Consider the following 14,507-nt stretch of genomic DNA (forward strand, 5'->3'; position numbering starts at 1 on the left):
GAGCCACAGCTGAAAGCTGGTGGTGGTTTTTGTCATATTTGTGTAGCAAGTAGTAGAGCCCTTTGGTTGTTTTAGTTCCTGATTTTGAAAGACTTGAAGAGAGTTAACTGGGGAAGACCTCACTAGCGTAAGCAATCTTCCCTTTTTATTCTCCACTCTTTTTCTTTGTTTTAATACTTAGATTTGACCTTCACTTTGGATGTTGTTATAGCTTCTTAAAGGATACACTATCTTAACATCCTGTCGTGTGTGTGATGAAGCTTTGTCATCCTATAGTGAATTTGTAGGAAAATAGGGGAAAGAACAGCTTTTACTCTAGATGAGAAAACGTGTAATGCAATCTTGTTGTAGGGTCTGTGTGATTTGATTTAGTTCTGCTACCTTACCTACCAACACATTTTTGGCCAGAAGTTTGGGTTAGGAATTGTCTGAAGTATTAACATGGTAATTGAAATAAAGAGGGGAATATGTTTGTAAAGTCTCTCTTTTCTAAGCTGGTAAGATCTCAGAGTGAATTAAATATCCCAATAGACTCTGCTGTTTGTTTAATTCCATTACAGTGTCATTGAAAATAATAAACACTATTGTGAAGGGAAAGACAGTATATGGCATCAGAAGAGCACAGATATTTTCCTGGTTTAGAGTAATGCCCCAAAAGAGTCCCTCTATAGCTTAATTTGACATAATGAACTGTGAGTATTCAAGTCATTACCTGCTCCCTAACTTTCATCATTTAAAATAAACACTACTCTCAATGTGAGTCAAGCTTTGACTCTACTAAACCAGGCATGTTCAACCCACCAAGCAGCTCAGCCCAGCCCTGGGCACACACCCATCACTCAGCAATAATCAAAACATCAGCCCCAGACAGTTCCTCTTTATTCAATGCAGCCCAGGCAAGCTGAAAGGTTGGACATCCACATACTAAGCAAAAGAGTTTACAAGAAGAATGCTATACTTCTCGTAATAAGGTTTAAAAATGGAGACATCTTTGTATCCTTACAAATCGAAATGTCAGTCAGGACACTAGGGTCTCTTCCGGGATAATTCCACAGTTTCTCTTTCCATTGTTTGGACTAGAGTTGGTGGTAATTGTAATCACTTTACTTGTACAATATTTGTTTTATTGAGCACCTTAATATGTAATCATTGGAAGTGATATTTCAATCTGGAAGTCAATTTATATGATCACTGGTAATTGAAGATTTCAGAATACCCAGAGTTGCATAAATCTGTATGCAGATGAGAAAAGTCAAAAGCAAGTAGATGAATACAAGGTAAATAAATGGCATTTTCAATGATTCCTGCCCTCAGTGTTCATGAGTTCAACAGATTAGAAGACAGTACACTTCTTGACTCTGGCTCATCAGAGGGGTGCTACTCAGTAGGGGACTGGACTGGCAGTAAGATGCTGTAGCAGGTTAGCTGTCACTGAAGTCCTTTTTCTATACCTTCCTCACTTCCCTCTTCTCACATTGTTGAGGCCAGAATTGGGGCCAAAGCAAGGCACTCCAGCAAACTCAGCTCCTCCCTCCTCCAGCATCAAGTGGAGGTCAAGTTTCCAAAAGAAAGCATTACTCTAATATTTGCTTGAATATCTATAGCAATGTATATGCTAAAGTTAGAATTAGTCTGGTTCCTGTTTCCAACTAAGGTGTATTTAATCTGGGCTCAAATCAATGCTTCTGTGGCAAACGACAACAATAAAAGCTAGATATGGAGGAGCTCCTTTATTCATAAAGTCTTCCCAGTGTAACATGTTCAACTGGATATCTACTGTACTTCAGAGGGTTTTATGTGCCCTCATCTGACACAGGTTCACCAGAACAAGACATAAGTTTTACTGCTGTATGAAGCTGTTTCTGCAAAACCTCCCGCATGGAGTATGTCTGAAGATCCTTGTAGTTTCTTGATGCTTTGGAGGCTAACAAACTTATGAGCGCTTTGCAAGTTCAAGGCAGACAAATGTCAAGGAGTTGGATGTGGCTTTGAAGTACTTAAAGATATTAGTCCCTGGAGAGAGAGACAAGAGAAAAGCTTTGGATTTCTCTACCATTTAGAGGCAAGCTGTAGGAGACAAGGAAAGATTCATGTTAATTGGGCCAAATGTAACTCAGAAAAAATCCTTGAATTCATTTTTTTTCTAAATGAAAGAAAAAATATCATACGAAGTACAGTGTTAAGACATCCTTATGACTCAGGCTGGTCCTAAGAAATATATCTGAGCCAAAGGCACTGTTAGTTTTTTCCAATTAGACAGTACAGTGTGCATCTCTCTTCCGTAGCACAGCAATCGTTGATTAAAAACAGTCTTTCTACCCTAGGAAAGACAAGAACAGAAAGTTTGTTTAAACAGTGTATGTTTTCAGCTCTTGGAATTATCTAAAGGAAAAAAAAGACTGCAAATCATTACAGTCAACAGGGCACTGGAGTTTTTGAAAAAGCAAGAAGATGCTAACTTCTCCTAGTTATACTAGGAGGCAGGATATCCTGGAGGATCTGTGTGTACTAATATGAGTAATAATGTGAAAGATGGCCCTTACAAATTATATAAATACTTTTTTTATTTTAGGGGCTACAAATTCATCTGGCATTCACATGCATAGGCTTGCAGCCAGAAAAATACAGCATGTAGTGCTCAGAATAGGAGGAGACACATAGCTGTCTAACATGCTTTTGTACTGAACTTTCTTCAGATGAGGAAGATAAAATAAGATATTTTAAAAAAAGTGAAAATATTTCTAATTATCTCAGCTGGGCAAGATAACTACAGTCCTTTGACCACGTTTACATCCATGGTTTTTCCAGTCTCAAAGACTTGATTAGTTTCCCTTTCTCCACATTTTACGAGGACAATAGAATTTCAGTTCAGCAAATTGACTGTAAAAAATGACTGCTTAGATAAACTGCTGTTATTTTAAAGAAATGCACGTGTAAAGTCAGCAAACAAAACAGATACATCAGCAAGACCTGGTCTGCTTTAGACTATCTCAGTTGAAACTGTAAGGGAGTCTCTTGTTTTGAACATCACGCAGCAGGGACAGCTATCTGCCCTTCTAATGGAGAAGCCTGACTTTACTTATGAAGGAATTTGTCAACATGATATTCTTTGATGAAGCACCTAGTACCACTGCAGACTGAGTTACCCTGCAGGGTTTGAAACCTTTTGTTGTAGGCCCATGGGACAATGAATTAGTACTAACTAACACATGTATTAATTTCTTCGTTTGTGTACATCTCAGTAGCATGTGTGGAGCTTCTGCATTCTTTATCTAGATATGCAACTCAGCATATGTAAGACTTTCCACTAGAATCTATTCTGCACTCTAATGGGATTTGGTCATGCTCCACTAGATCAGTGACAGCCTTCAAAGCATGATTGGTTAAATCTGTAAAGTTATTATTTGGAGCTCTACAGATAATGTTTACAAGCTGTTACATCTGAGATGTCATGTGTGGATCAGACAATCAGTTTGCTTAGCGGTGCTGCTGTCTGTGTTCCAACACTCTGTCCCCAGACGTCTTTCTGCTAACTTCTTTAAATGCGTGATTGCTTCTGAAATTATACTGTTAGTGGGAATGTGTAAAGCAGAATAATAATAATAATAAAAAAAAAGTGATGCAGAGCTCTCTGAAATGCTTCTGACCTTCTTTCACACACTTTTCTGAGCCCTGTTAGGATATCAGCTCCTCAGCCTTATGAATCTGAAGACCCAGTAGAAGGAGCTATGGTTCCCTTTACACGTTCATATTCAGAACCTTTGACAACACAATGCTTGGCTAAAATTCCTGCAGAATTATGAAATTTAAGCCCAGTAAGGGATCACATTCTTGTTAAGAAGTGTAATATTGTTTTCAAAATCAGTTTCATAGCACAGAAATGAGACTGGCAGAAGTAATAAACTGATATGTGCCAAATTCTTATGATAGACCATAAATTATGTGATTATATTGAAGAAAAATTCCTTAAATCCAGGGAGTGTTCAATACATATAGCATAAGCGTCCTGCTGAAAATAGGCCTTTATTGCTCTAAAAATATAAGTTAAACAGATCAACACTCCATTTATTTATTTATTTTTTTTAATATCAAGGTCTTTTCAGTAAATAATTCTATTGTGCCTCCCTTTAGAGAGTGAGATGGTACTAAGAGTTAAATGCTTACAAAGTATAGTACTGACAGCTACCCTTCACTAATTTCCAAGATATCTGTTTAAACAGAAGCTGTCACTTTCTGATCTGGCTTGAGCCTTCTGTCTGATTCATTTTGTAATGTCACGAATAGTGGATTGTGGATTTGTGGCACACAGCAAGTCTGTTTAGAAATGAAGGAAGTTCCTTTTACACATACACATCCTCATAATCAGCAGTGATGAGAAAGGAAATAAATAGTACAGTAGGTGTAAGTTGGAAGCGTCTAAGAACCTCTCAATTTAAGTTCAGAATTCTTGGTTTTCTCTGTCTTTAGCCTTAACTCTTTCTTAAGTTCTGGAGTCTTTCATGTGAAATTGATCTCTGCCATTCTTCAGCCAGTATTTTTTTGATACTACCATCCATTGTCATTATAAAAGTCAAAATTATATTAAAATAAAAGGCAGGAAGGATGGAGGAACTGGTCCAGAGGAATGCACGCTGCTGAAGGACCACTGAGCAAAATGTACGTAACATGACACATTTTGGTCACACTACTACAATACACAAAGTGATAGGGATATATTTTGATCCCCTAAAGATCGTGATCACCTTATAGAGCGCTGTCACACTCCAGCTCCAGAAGGACGTCAGTTAATCTGGGGAAAGATGGGATGTGGGTTGAAGAAGGGGAGAAAGAGAGTTCCCAACCAGAAGAAATAAATGGTTTATCACCAGAAGCTGTTTAATGGAATTACTCATATGTTCTAGTATGTAACTTGTGACATACTGCAAGAAGTAAGGGAGAAAATGAAAGAGGCAGTCATTGAAGTGAGAATGAGAAGGGGAACATCTCTCTTGTGGGGTGTCAACTGTGGTACAAACGAAAAGCTGTGCTGGGTAGGAGGAAAAGAAATGAGGAATATTTTTAATTGACAAGATGTTCTAGCTATCAGGTGCAATGAGTAGCTTGGTGAGCAAGTGCAAATCCATATGCTAACTGCTGACATAAAATATTTATCCTGTTTATCTATTACCTCCATCTACAGGAACAGAGCCTCAAAAACATGAACTTATTAGGCCGCAAACATAAAACACATTTTCAGCATGGCTCAGCTTCTTTGGGGAAGAGGGGGTGGAAATTTCAAACCCCCGAACAAATATGTCTCTTAATTAACTTTTCTCGCCATCTGTGCTTACTTATAGCTGTGGCAAGTGGTACCAGTGACTTGTGAGATTGCTTTCAATGCTGCCTCTTTAGGCCAGCTTTTCAAAGCAGCGATCACATGCAGTTAATTCCGATCAGATCAGCTTATCAGCTCAATTCATTGCAGTGCTTTCATAATCATTCGTGTGTGACAGCCCATTAAAACTTGGCCAGGCCTTTAAAAAATGACTAAATCCACAAATGTGTTTCACATTCAGCCTTTGAGGTATACAACATATTTGTTTTGTGTATTAACCTTTGAAATTCAACTTCTATGAAGGGTTGTGGTGAAAAGTCTCAGGTATTCTAGGACTTTAGACAAGGTAATTTACTGTTTTTTACCATAAGGAGTAGCTTTATTTAAATATATATATGATGCTGTGGTAATTGCATTAAGTGATGCTTATGTCTCCGCTTGGCTCCTACAAAGGTGCAATGCTGTGGGTGAGGCCTGCCAGGCTTGGAGGGCAAATGTGGGGCCTAGAAAGACCACTGCCCATGGGCAAACCAAGTGAGGCCCTTCTTCCTAGAGGGCTCTCACTGATTGCAGTTTTGGTTTGAATTTTGTTAACCAGGTCAGAAGTGGTAGGGCCTCTCAGGACAGAAAGCGCTGATAACGTAAATTGTTTCAAAGGACTTGCAAGAAGTGTTTCCCAAAAAATCTGGGGAAATAAGGAAGTACATCCTAAACTTAACTTTGGAGCTGTTTGGTTTTGGAATTCTGGTTTCCTATGCAAGAACATTATTTTAAAATTGCTCTTTCCTGTATCCATTTTGCATATCACATACTATCATTACATATCTTGTTATTCTTTCTCAACAGATTAAATAAAGAATGTCAAGGATTCATAAATTTTGCCATTTTTAATAGATATAACTTGTATATGAAGAGAGAAAAATCATTTTTTTCCATAAACAGCTGTAGGATAGATACAACTTTATTTTTTTCCAAACTAGCAATACCGTAAAATTGAAAAAAAAAATCCTTCATATGTAACATATGTAATTATTTTCCATGAGGAAGATATATTTGTAGAAAATCTGAATTCTTCAATATGACCAAAAGTATATAAAAATTTATATTCATAGCATTAGAGAAGCATGCATTGCTGAAGTTTCATGCTACCTCTTAGTGCTAGTAAGGTCAGCTGCTCCGAAGATGAGAACTTTTTGTTTACGTACACACTCTACAGGACTTTTCTTACTGATTCCAGGTTTTTATTCTTCTGTACTAAACAAGCAGATACATGCAGAAAAAAAATATACATTTTTGAATAGACTTGAAAAATACAAACCAGATGCTGCCTTTTTTCTTTCTTTTGAAAGAAGGAAGAAAATTCCCTAATTTTAGACTGTGTGATAGACTTGTAGGAGGCAGTAAATACAGATCTCAGTAAATGTCTATAATTTACAGCTACATGTCTATATATATATACCTATCCAATTGTCTCCATGTATTTGTGTCTGCATTCATATATATGCGCGTCTGTCTCTGTATACGTATAAATATGCTGCAAATGTTTGGTTTGGTTTTCTGTTTTAACTTAGCAAATAGGAGGTCCACAGTTCTAATTGTAGCTTCTCCATTACATTTTCAGTGAGCCAGACAGGTTGTCTTTAGGATTTGTTAGTAAAGGTGATGAGTTCCTCCAGGCTCCAGAGAAAATCCTGGTATTAGAGCTCAAGAATAGATGATACAAACTGTCAACCTGTCACATGTTTTGGAGACACCTGACACTGTTTGAAAGATTGATTATTTCAAAAGGCCAGCAACTGTGTTGCTTTTATTTTAAATAATTAACGTGCTCAGGAGTCTTCCCTATTGTATTGCAGACCCCAAGGGTGAAGATTTTTGGACTAGCCTGAACAAATACCACTTCAAATAATTTTGCTGATGGAGTCTTTCTCTTCTTTCTTCATTTTAATTGGGGGTATTGATTTAATACAAAACCATTCTGTTAAGTGTGGGTATAGGGCATGGAAATTTTACTTCTGTGCTTACACCTGCTTCCTTTAACATATAAGAGGTTTTGCTTGCACCAAATGGTAAGCAAATGGGATGATATTCAACAGTGATTTCTATTTACAGAGGGAGTTAGAAAAAATAAGTGTTCCTGGGATGTTCATTTGTCAAAACTGAAATTTCTTGGCTTTTTTTACCTTGAACCAATTTAAAATGTTTTTCTACTGGAAGCCCAAATGCTGGCCAAAGGTCATTTGTCCCTTTCTGTTTTCTATCTTATGTTCCACCAACAAGTTAGGACACTATGGAGAATACGTGATCTAAAAAAATCAAAATCCTAGAGTTCCTTTCTCAGCCACTACTAATTTTAATTATGAATTTTAATTTTTGTGATATATGTTGAAATGCTTGCTGTTGCTTTTGTTAGCCGTGTTTTGTTAAAGGAGGAAAAAAAAGGCAAAACAAAAAACACACCTTGGGAAATAAGGTGGTCTGTGTTTCTGACTTGGGCCTCATTTCCAGGCACTTGCGTGCATTAGACCAGTTTTAAGATGATGGTTACTGTGAGAGGGCTTACGATTTACTGGGGAAACTGGAAGCATTGTCTGGAAGGTATTCTTGAAGGAGACATAAAGGAAAGAGATTTTTTGAGAAGTGAAAACACAGAAATCCACAGGAAATGGGGACTTATTTTTTTCTGCTGCTTATGGAACAACTCATCATGGTGCTCCGTTGAATTTATTCTGGATAAGGACTCAGTTGACCTCAGAGTTGTACAAACATACCATAAAAGATGATCCCTCTCCCAAAGCGTGTAATGAGATGGGTTAAAAGGTAGGAAAGAAAGCAGAAGCACTGAGAGAAAGAATGACAGTAGGCTTTGGTCTTCTTGATTTCCAGATTGGTGCTTTATTTGTCAAACTAGGCTGCTTTTCTGTGTGCGACCAAGTATATAACTAGACAATGTTTTATTTTGTTGTAAGATCTGTAAGATTCCTGAACACTGTGACTTCCAGCTGGAAGCTATGTGTATTCAGTTACTTTTTAATCAGTGTCTCTCTTCTGTGCTATGTCAGGTTCTCATCAAAGATATTCAACACTGACATTTGTGCTTTTGGGAAAAAGAATCACGTTCCCTGCAGAGCAATCCCACAAGGCATCACACCTTTATTTCCTCGGTTTTATTTTATTTAGACAGGGTCTCAGTATTTTAGTATAGTTTTCAGGGGTGTTCCTCTCTGTAGTTTCAAGATGAACTATCTTTAGCTTCCATGAGCAGCAGAATATTTTCCATTTGGTCCTCTTGTTCCATGCAAATGCCTACCTAACTTGAGTATAAATCCAGCTTCCATGCAAGAATAAAAAGTAGAAAGAGCCTGGAAATATCACAAAGACCTTTTTTTGAGACTTTATATAATATTGCCACCTTTCACTTTGTTCTCATCTCTTTGAGCACCAGGCCTTTGGCATGATCAGGTGCTAGAAATCTCCTGGCACCAGAGGCAAATGCCCTGTCAAAGCTCTGTCCTTCTGTCCTGGTAACCTTTCTTTTCTTGGTTGCCTTCCAGCATGACTCTGATGAAACCAGAGCTGCTGCTATGTCTCTGCCAGGTCCTTGCAATCAGTAAGAGCAAAAACTGACCTTTCTGTGCAGCATGGTCAAAAACAGTGTGAAGGTTATCAGGAGTTGTAGGTTGTGATCTGCTCTAGCATATTCACTTCTGCTCTATTCTACATCCTGCTATTGAATCTCTCTGTGGACTTGGAATAGCCCTAGATCTTTATTTCCATGTCTAATATTTTTTCTTTCTTAGTTCACTTCTATCATGTAAATGAGAGACAAACACTTAGATGCGAAGCTGACTTTTTTTTTGTATTGTCGGTGACTGATTTTAAAAGAAGTCTTGTTTAAACCTCTAGCCAGAACCTCAGTTTTTGCTTTATCGGGGTAGTCTTTCTTTGATTGAAAAATTCCCTTTCTTCAGAAACTACGCAAGTAGAAATCCTCAGGTTGTGTAAAGCTAGATAAAAGGTTGGATTGAGTCGTTTTTGTACCTATAAAGTGATTTTGTTTTTAAATCTTTCTTTCCATTTGGCTGCTACTTAATGTCTTTTGTCTGCTTAAGGAGGACAGGTGTAATTATTCACTTCTGAGTCCTGGGAAAGAAATTGTAATTCAGAATGGTCACCAAGAAAGGAATGTAATTCACTGTCCAACATATGTGGGTCAAAGACATGTTGCAAACTGTGAAAGCTCTAGCATCTAGCATCATCATGGAGAGCATATGATGAACAATGCTTGATACCAAATCCAAATGTTTATCTTAATTTATTTGGGAATTAAAAAGTAAAAGAATTAATTATAAACTCAAGCTTGATAGAATTGTCCTTTCAGTCTCTTATAGATAAAATCTCTTGCCAGTGCTACATGAGGAAAAGGATTGTTGAAAGTTTTCTGATTTCTAAAATCTACATTGGGATGTAGATTTTAAAGCAGTGGAAGTTGTTACATCATTATTTTGATTTTTTTTTTCTAATCCTTAATGAAAATGGGGGCCAAGATTTCAAGAATGTAGCACAGAATTTTGTTCTGAAGAGAGGAATTTCTCAACCTTTCCTTAAAGAACTCCTCTGCCTGCCACTGAATTGAGTTGTTTTGACTACTTAGAGACTTCAACCTGGAGAGAATGCATTTAATAGATTAATGATGGAAGAAATTTGTTTACAGAACAAACTTCAGCACTCCTTAAAATAACAGTGTTTCCATTTGTAGAGCTGCTTGAGAATTGCACAAAATAAACAGATGTAATTTAAAGGTATTTAGTCTTGAGATATTTTTTCTCACCAGTGGAGAAAAGAAGTTGGATTATGGTTTGGGTTCATAGTGACTAAGTCTTTTCATTGCAGTCTCTGTTTTTATTTACTAATACGTTTATCGCTTGCACCTTTCTGGGAGAAGCTTATCAGGTTTGCTGATATCCTAAAGGCAAGTTTCCACAGAACTTTGAATAGAATAATTTTTTTCTGCTTCACAATCAAAGAAGTCAGATACACATTTCCCTTCTTTGTTGAGATAAAATAATTTTATCATCAAATCATTTCCTCCCCTTAAATACAAAACAATGATATATAGAATAGATAACTTGCTTTTAAGGCAGTTAAACATTCACGCTGTTTTATTTTTTCCTCCCTATGTATGATCAGCTAGTTCATGAGCTGAGAGATTAACTTGGTGCTTTCCAGCAGAGGGTGTCTGAAGCAGATGTTTGGGCATTTTGATTTTTCTGAAATGCGAAATGGAGTAATTTTATGATTCACCCTTTTGTCCTCTTTCATTGCACCAGAGAAGTTAACGTGAGGTTAAAAAGAGGCAATAGAAAGCAGACAAAGCATTCATTTTCTTCTTCTTGCAGCCAAGTATGGTACAATAGGCAAACCAAATATGGAAAGTATATCTGCTTATGGTAAGACGTGTGATTCCCTTCAGAGAGAATACAAACTGCTGTGCAGGTCTAAAAAATGCTCAGAATCTGGGAATAAACAGCTGTGTTCCTCTTCCAAGACTAAGTGTACCACGTGACAATCATTTTGTTTCCTTTGAAATGCTACTGAAGTAGAAAAAAAATAACAATATTGATAAAAGAAAGTCAAGCATGTTAGTGCATTTGTGAAGGCGAACTCGCATGGTTTTGTGAGTAACTGCTTTTTAAAAGGCAACCAGCACTGAAATCTTGTTAACAGGATGAAAAGAAATGAATTATTTGAAGGACTACACTTAACTTTGACATTTTACTCTAAGACGTTCTGTGTGAACAAGCTCTTTTGCTAGTCTTGTTAACACCAATAGGGGGAATTGTGTTGGTGGGTGTCTGACTGGGTGGAGTATCTTGTATGACTTTTTTTTAAAATATTTATTTATTTATTTTTAAAGGGATACATAAGATGAAAGATTTTGCTTTCCTCACTGCTGTGAGAAAATCCACACACAAGGAAAAGTGCCAGTTATTTTTTCAAGGAACAGTGTTGTCAATAAACAATGTGTCAAATATAAAGAACGAGGAAAAACAAAACAGTAATTGTAATCTGTTAACAAAAATGAACTTAGATTGTTACGTCTAACATTCTTAAGGAATTTTGTTTTCACTCTAAGTTATTCCTAAGAACAAAACAAAAATGAACAACATAGATGCCATTCCAGATAAAGAAATTTTTTCATTGACCTTATACGTTATAAAAGTTGCAAGTCTGGAGGAATAAAAACATCTAATTTGGGACAAACAAAATGAAAATACTTTGTTCTGATTTGAAGTGAATTAAAAAAATTCAAAAGCAGATGTAAATAATGCTAGTCATCTCAAAGGAATAAGCTGTCAGTCCAAAAGGGAAATTGTGGAGAAATTTAATCCTGAGCAGATTATGTAGCTGGAAGCAGAAGCCTTTGCACAATACTTGAGTTTTGTGAGGAAGGGAAGGCTTCTTCAGTAAAGTGCTTGTTAGAATGTTGTCCAACAATTCTTGTGGTATCAGCAGATCTGCAGCTGCATGTGAGACTCCTTGCTGGTATTTTAGAAATCATATTGCAGCTTGCAATCTGAAGAATGGATGGTGTGTACCACCATGCAGAAGGTCTCCCATAGATTTTTCGGTTTTGCTTTTCCTTCTTAAAGACAAAAAAAGTATCCACGTAATGTGTAGAAAATGGCATTGGTTGAGTTCTCAGATGATCAAAGATGATGAAGTCTCACTCAAACATCCAAGATGTTCTTGTTTGTAGTCATTGATGGTCTGATTAGCAGAAGTAGCTGAAGGATGTGTTTTACTCAGACTTTAACTTCTGTCATATATTTGCCTGTATTATCTACTGCATTGATACACTGAAATGAGACGGGTTCCCATGGTTCTAAAAAGTGGCAAATTTGTCCTCTTTTTGACTCGACCATGTTGTTTCAGTTACATACATGTGTTGTTTTGCTGTGTTCCCTTCTGGCTTTTCTTCAGATCATGGGAGAAGGGAAAATACTTTCTTGCATGAGGTAAGACTTTTTTTGTTCTTTTTCCACAGTTTTCTTTCCTGTGTCTTGTTCTTTCACAACAGAAGGGAATCTCCCACCTACTTGTGGGGATTTTAAGAAAATAATCTTTTAATGTGAAGTGTTTATGTTCTCATTAAGAGGTGAACACAACATTGATTTCCTCTACCTTCTCCCAAAATCTAATTGCAAACTGTGGTGGCTAGAGGTAAGTCTGCTCACTGGTTTTAATGGCATTTTACTAGTTTAATTAGGCTTTGTGCTTAAGGTGTTTCATGAGAAGAAAAGTGCTTCTCAACACTTTGGTTAAAAAGGCAGGGTGAAACAACAGCTGTAAGGGCACTTTCCCATGTACTTGAGCATGATTAAATGGAGCAGGGGGTTCTTCCTTCACTGAGTAAATTACCTTTGTCCCACGTGTATATTGATATAAACTTTAAACATTTGGCTTTGCAATATATCTCAGACTTATTTCTTTCACTGCTCTGGGTCAAAGAAAGAAATTCATGAATCCTGGCAGGAAATCTCTTTCGAAGTGTAAGGAGTAGGTATCCAGTTTCTCAGATAAACAGAAGATCGTAATTGTCAGATTCTTTGTGTTTACATTTAAACAACAAGCATGGCAAATCAAGGAATCTTTTCACCAGCTGTACCTTTGTAACTTAGAAGCCACACTGTTTCTCTCATACGTATTGAGTCCCTCAAAAAATCCACCTCCCTGTGTGGATTGTTTCAATACGCAGCAGTGATTCAGAAGAGTGTTGGGTTGGAGTTTCTGTTACTATGCTAGGAACCAAGAGATCTGAGCCTTCAAGAAACTCTACCTGACAGTGCTAGATGATCCTGAAGTGACTATCACATCAGAGTTCCGCAGGGTTTTAATAGGAAGAGTGTGCATTTCATTTACATTGGCAGCAATGGATAGCAGTTTGTAAACTTCATCTCCTACTCTCCAATCTATATCGACCTTAAAATATTTTTCTTCTCTGCAGCATTATGACAGATTTAAGACCAAAGCTGAAACATAAGGCATAAATAAATGAATACGTGATCTTTTTAATTCAAATGTAATCCATTAAAACCTGTTTGAAATCTTGTCTAATAAGCTAAACTATATTTTAATATTCTTTAAATCTTATTCCTTGTATCTGGAATTACCTTAAACCATTTGTGAACTCTAAATTTTGGATACTTATTATATAGAGTATCAATATAATTATATTCTTTACATTTTAATTTACTAATACTTAACCAAATAGAAAGTTTCCTTGAAGTTTAATACTAAGAGAGCAAAAACATTGATGCGCTTTTTAGTCAAGCTGATGACATTTTCTTGGACACTGTTTTTATAACAGCGTGGCTAACAGTTAGAAAATAAAGCAGTTCAAACCAGGATGTGTAAATATTTAGGTGCTAAAATGGGACCAACTCTAACAAAACACTTCTGGCAGTATTTGTGCAGTCTGTGTCTTAGTCAGTGTGCTTCCCAGGGATTTATTCCTTCTGAATTTGGGGTACATGGCTCAGGATGGGATTTAAGCTGATGACATTCACCCTGTGGAAGCCTACCAGTGACAACCAATGATCCTTAGCCTACCTTAGTTCCAAAAATATATGAAATTATGTTTGCTCAACAACAAGATTTAAATCTCAATTTCCGATTGATAAATACTCCATGAACATCCTTATTCATTAACTACATACTAGTTTTAAACATTTGTTTCATTTTAGCCAGGCTTCATGCAAGCAATTCCTAGCTCTTGGTCTTGGTGCACTATTTAATAATGATGGTGGGCAGAATAACTTCAGGCATATCACCAGTAGTCATCTTAACCAATCTGCTATGTAGCTGAACAGATCATGTTAATGCAGAAAACAGAGGGTTTTGGAGGCAGTTTTCCTATTATAGAAATATAAGACCACTCACTTGTACATCAATTCAGCAATTTGCTTTTTTCAAATTTGATCTGAACTGAAATGCACACCAGTCAGAATAAATATCGGCCTCAATGAGAGTTATTCTGTGGGAGAAGGAGATTTGATATTCAATAGAGTCTTAAGTACTGGTAGTGTTTGGATATTGCTTATTCAGGCAGTAGAATTGTTGGGCTGAATCAGGGAAAGTTTATTAGTCCAGCCTTGGGCATCAAACTATTAGATTTCATGTGATTTCAGCA

General features: G+C 36.8%; 1 protein-coding gene across 5 annotated transcripts in view; it reads left to right on the forward strand.

The window, feature by feature from the left end:
* Positions 1-14,507, forward strand: part of RBMS3 (RNA binding motif single stranded interacting protein 3) — a 609,095-nt gene that overhangs the window by 113,366 nt on the left and 481,222 nt on the right. The window lies entirely within an intron of this gene.

This window comes from Numida meleagris, chromosome 2 (assembly GCF_002078875.1).
Source record: "Numida meleagris isolate 19003 breed g44 Domestic line chromosome 2, NumMel1.0, whole genome shotgun sequence".
NCBI classification, from domain to species: Eukaryota; Metazoa; Chordata; class Aves; order Galliformes; family Numididae; genus Numida; species Numida meleagris.